The 5,072-nt window shown below is 34.8% G+C and overlaps 1 long non-coding RNA gene across 1 annotated transcript; it reads right to left on the bottom strand.

The window, feature by feature from the left end:
- Window positions 1–3,052: 3,052 nt before the first annotated feature.
- On the bottom strand, window positions 3,053–4,400 carry LOC136811423 (uncharacterized). Its single transcript, XR_010847243.1, has 4 exons — window positions 4,337–4,400; window positions 3,799–3,864; window positions 3,379–3,471; window positions 3,053–3,085 (listed from the first exon to the last, which is right to left on the bottom strand). It is a non-coding gene; the product is annotated as an uncharacterized lncRNA (long non-coding RNA).
- Window positions 4,401–5,072: the final 672 nt, after the last annotated feature.

Here is a 5,072-nt window from a genome sequence, read left to right as displayed (position 1 = left end):
TTGTGACGTAATGTTCCAAAATCCATTCCAACCTCAGCCAGTCGGGCTACCTTTATATAAGGGGTGAGCACAATATGTAACAACATAATCAAACAAATCAATACCTTTGATCCGGTTGGCTTTTTGTTCAATATTTTGAATAATGGTTCCAGACATGTGTTCCTCCAAAAGACTTAAATCAAATAACTCTGGCTCTTGATCAACAACTTCTGTTGCACTTGCTATAATTGGCACAGAGATCTCCTTGAGTGGGATAGAACAGGGAATTCTTGCCAATACACGATTCTTTTCGTCAGCTGTAAAAAAAAAAAATCTTCTAAATCCTCTCATTTCTATCTAAAATCTGTCAAAGATTGAAACAATTTGGAAGATTATACATTTAAGATTATGAGATTTTAAGGAATTGTATAGTTGAATTTTACGGTATGTTCTCACTATAAAGTCATAAAATCCGACCTGGTGGTAATAATCACAAAAATTTGCAAAAACCTTTTTTAGAAAGTTTCAGAGCACTTCACCAGCCTGGTGGATTTCACCCCCTGATACAAATAGGGTTAAATGCCAAAGATTGAGATAGGAAAGCAATTTTACCTGATTTTTGATCATAACCAGACACAACATGTTCTCGGTATCCGGGATTCACCATCATTGTATCAGAAAGTTTGTTCAGCAGCGGCTTCTTCATTTCACTGTACTGGTGCTGGATGAAATCATGAATAGCCACCATAAAACCTGGAAGATCATCCTTGTGATTGTCTGTCCAGACTTTAATCGCCTTGTTGATTGATTCTGTAGAATTTGTTGAAAATTGATTGTGCTGGTAGACATTTGCCTGAACTAACAGCAATCGCCTGCAGTAGTTGTATACAATCTCTTTCTTGTTTTTTTCGAAATATTTGAAAAAAGCAGGTCGACTCTGATCATTCTTTGATCTCCGTTCTTCTGTTTCGAGGTTGTTCCATTTAGTTTTCAACCGTGCCAAATTTTCATCAAATTCAGCCCGATAGCATGCATGGTACAGCCCCTCACGAGTATCAGTACCAAAGACATCCGCGATCACTACATCATAGAACTGGTCACTCAGATGGAGTGTTGATTTGATATACTCTTCCATATTACCCTTGATATGAATGGAACAAATGAAACTAATGGCAAATGGGAACTCTTTGCTGTGAGCGTCAAATATTGCTTTTTCTCCATCTTGTCCAAAAGCACGTAGCTCTCCAAGCTTTGGCTCCTCCGCAACCATTTCGTGGAAAAAAGATCGATACTGCTTAGTGGTTTTGCGGTAACACACCATGACAGGGCCAATAGCAGTTATAGGTCTTCCATACCTTTTGGAATAAACCATCAAATTTGAGAAAGTCGTAATTACGACCCAAAAATCACCAAGATTGAATGTCATATCACAGTTTAATACTGAACATTGCACGTTTTCAGGTGGAGTGCAAAATTTTGCAAGAGAATCGACTTGCTCTTTTGTGTATAGTATAACCGTGGGCGTGTTTTCATCAACAAATACCTAAAGGATAAAATTATGATTAAAACAAAAATGCAACACACAAATTTATGCACAGCACCAGACCCCGTTACAACGGGGGAGGGGGTGGAATTGCAGCACTTTTTTGGGGGGAGCTAAGGTACTTGGGGGAGATAAAATCTCATCACTAAGTGTGGACCAAACCCCTCGCAAAATATCACCCTTTATTTTTTTCTCAACTCAAAGTCTTTGTTATGTCAATTAGTTTATTGCTTTTTGCATAACAAACTATCAAGTGTTTGAGAGGAAAGATTTCCACAAGCCCCCTCCCCTTGATCTTTAACCACCCCCAATTTTTCTTCAAACCACCCCTCAAATTTTAAATTGCCCCATAAATTTGATCCAAAAATTCCTTTAAGGGGGCATGTGCTCACTATAAAGGGGTGGTGAGTATTTATACTTAGTCATTATGATGTCTGGAACCAATTGCTTGACCCCTAGTTACGCAAGAGTTTTGTGGCTTGTGCAACTTTTTATCAACTCTTAATAAAGATTTCCTTGATATATTTAGTAATAGTGTTCTATCGTGGAACTAGTTTATACCGCTAATAACAAAAAAGAGGGACAAACAAGATTGAAATAAACAGACGAGGAAACATTCTTACCCTTTGAACAAAATGACTCATTTCCTTTTGTAACACTAGCACATCTGCGATAACATCATTCATTCCTCGCTTCTCTTTTGATTTAACGTATTTGATTTGGCGTTCGTTCCTTGGCACATCTCCAGGTTCAGCCAACAGCCCTCCATTCTCACTTTCAAGTTTGTGTAGAACACGTTTATTTGAATGTTTTTGCATTCTCACCTCTTGAGTAACCCTTTCCAATACTGACTTCTTTACAGGAATGTTTGGTATAGTTGAAGAAGAATTGCCATGAGGCTTGATCGTGATTTTGTGTGGTTTATCATCAAACCTGTATTGAACAACAGCAAACTCACACCGCACTTTGAATGAGTTTTCAACAGTTATTATCAGTCTGTTAAAATCAGCAGCTGACGTATTTTTAGAACGAATCCTACTAACTTTGAACCAGTTTTTGTTCTTCCCTGATACCACTTTATCATTTTCATCAATATGGTAGTACTTCACAGATTCTCCACTTGTTTGTCTCCAGTTATAACCATCGTAATACTCATCTGTTGAAGAATCAAGTTTCAATAAAAAATATGCATTCTTCTCAATATGCTTTGGCAGAGAACTTGAAACAACATCAGGGTTTGCATTGAAGATCATCTTTAATGCTGTCACGTTGTCGATGGGTTGTGTAGTTTTAATTTGGGGATCAGGATCACAAGCAGGAATGCTTAAATAAAAATTTAGAAACAATAATCAGTCATGTTTTAAAATCTATTTCTGCCCTGAGAGTTTATCTTTTATTTTAATATGAAATCAAATTCAGTAAAGTCGAATACACGTTTAAGTGAAAGGTCACAATTGAAAATTTAAATTCAAATCTAGATAATAGCTTTCACTTTCTTGATTGTTGTTTTCTTTATCTTCGTCTCTGTTATTGAAAATGTGATCTTCATCAAGTTCAACTGTCCTGAAATATTAATAAATTTGTATGCTTACTTGGTCAGTTAGTAAGATATATTGGAAAGACCTTCATTTTGTATTAACTTAAAATTAAAAACTCACACAAGCTAGATGTTGATTAGAAATGAGAGCAAATAATAGACATTAAAGGAAAATATCCTAAAAAGGAGCAAACAAAAGAACGAAGCAAAAATTCTGGAATTAAAATATGAGATAACACTGTGGAGGGGAGTCAAGAAAAATTTTAAAAAGAGGTGCAGCAGGGGTTAAGTTTTCATATTAAGAAATGTAATTGTTTACCTTTCTGTGAGACGATTATAGCTTTGTTGATTTTGATTGTTGCCACTTTCAAATTGAGTCACATTAACAACGTCAACATCACTGTCATTGTCACTGTAAGATGTAATAAGTTATAAAATCTCAAATGAATAATACAATTCATGCCAGGTGTCTGTGAACCCCCCCCCCCTGTTTAATTCAAAATTGCGAAAAAGTGAAAACATATATTAGTTTAACTTAAGTTAAACCCTCCTCTAAACGATTTCGAAAAAATCAAGCTAATATATTTTTCACTTTTTCGAAATTTTGAATCAAACAGGGGGAAGTTTTTTCACAGACACCCGGTATAATTATTATTCATCCAACCAATCTCATGACTGCAGATAACCATAATAAATCACTTTCCTGGCCAAAAGATCACAATGTTCCCACCAAACTTACCTCGGAATGTGCAGGATCTCTTGATTTCTATCTGTTGTGTATTCTTGGTTAAAATCCACCTCATCACTTAAGGTAAAATGGCAGAAAGTAGTTTACTACATGTTTTCTTATACAAGTATAACACTTATAAGCATAGAAACAAACATGATATTTAGGTTCGTTGTTCAGAAGGGGACCATTACCCCTAGACTAGAGCAACCCTCTCTCAAAATTTGATGCAACCCCCTCAAAACCGAGGTGTCAACAGGATTTTTTTCCTATCTTTCAAGGCATTATTCACTCCCAATGTTAACATAAATGATAGTATATTCTCTCTTGAAAGAGGTTCATTGGGTCTATTACCAGTATTCGCTTCACAAAATTGCTTAAAATAGAAATTTTTTAGGATTTTAACCCAGTCCAAAACAGCAAAACTAGAAATTTAGAAAACTTGGTTCAAAGAACTTTGCTGATGTGTTAACCAAACTTTGTCAATGAACCTCCCCTTAAAGTTATATGGATAATCAAAGTTTTTCAGAAAATCATATCATGAGGATACCTTAATGATACTGATGTGTTGATTGGCGAAAATAAACCTTTATTTAGTAACTTTTTCATCTCTTGTAACTCCCTGAAAAAGATAACAAGTTTCAATTAAGGTCCTGAACTTACAATAATAGCCCTTCATCTTGAAGGGTTGACATAATAATACTGTAATGTACTTATTTGCGATGTTTGCTTATATTAAGGTTAATGCAAATAAGTTTAAAGAAATAGAAACTCAAAGATAATGTAAAAACTATTTAGTACGAGCAAAAGTTCACTGCCAAAAAATGACCAACTCTAACAGTCGAAATGACAATTTAAATGACACATTATTAAATGTACTTACTGTAATTCTGAGCTGCAACCAGTTCCATCATCAACAAGACTTAAAATAAAATAACCAATACTTTTATGGACCTACCTGGTTATCAGAAGAGCATTGAACATCCAAATATAATATTCAGACATTCATCGGCATTTGAAAGTTTTCTTTAATTGAAAATGAGAATTATCACTGCCATAAAATTATTTTCTTTCTCAAAGTTGGCAACAACACAATTGAGTGTTTGTATTAAAAACCTTGTGTTCAAAAACAAGGAAAATTGAAACTAAAATTTATGCTCCATTTTATTTAAGACGCTGATGATTAAAATAATAATTAACTATTGTGTAACTTACCTAGAAACCTGCGTGGATGAATATTTTGGAAACAAAAGTGGTGAATTGGGTTGACTGTCTTGTGACGATTC

The sequence above is a fragment of the Clytia hemisphaerica genome, unplaced genomic scaffold (assembly GCF_902728285.1).
Source record: "Clytia hemisphaerica strain Z4C2 unplaced genomic scaffold, Clytia hemisphaerica genome assembly, whole genome shotgun sequence".
NCBI lineage: Eukaryota > Metazoa > Cnidaria > Hydrozoa > Leptothecata > Clytiidae > Clytia > Clytia hemisphaerica.
This window is presented reverse-complemented; position numbering and strand designations above follow the sequence as displayed.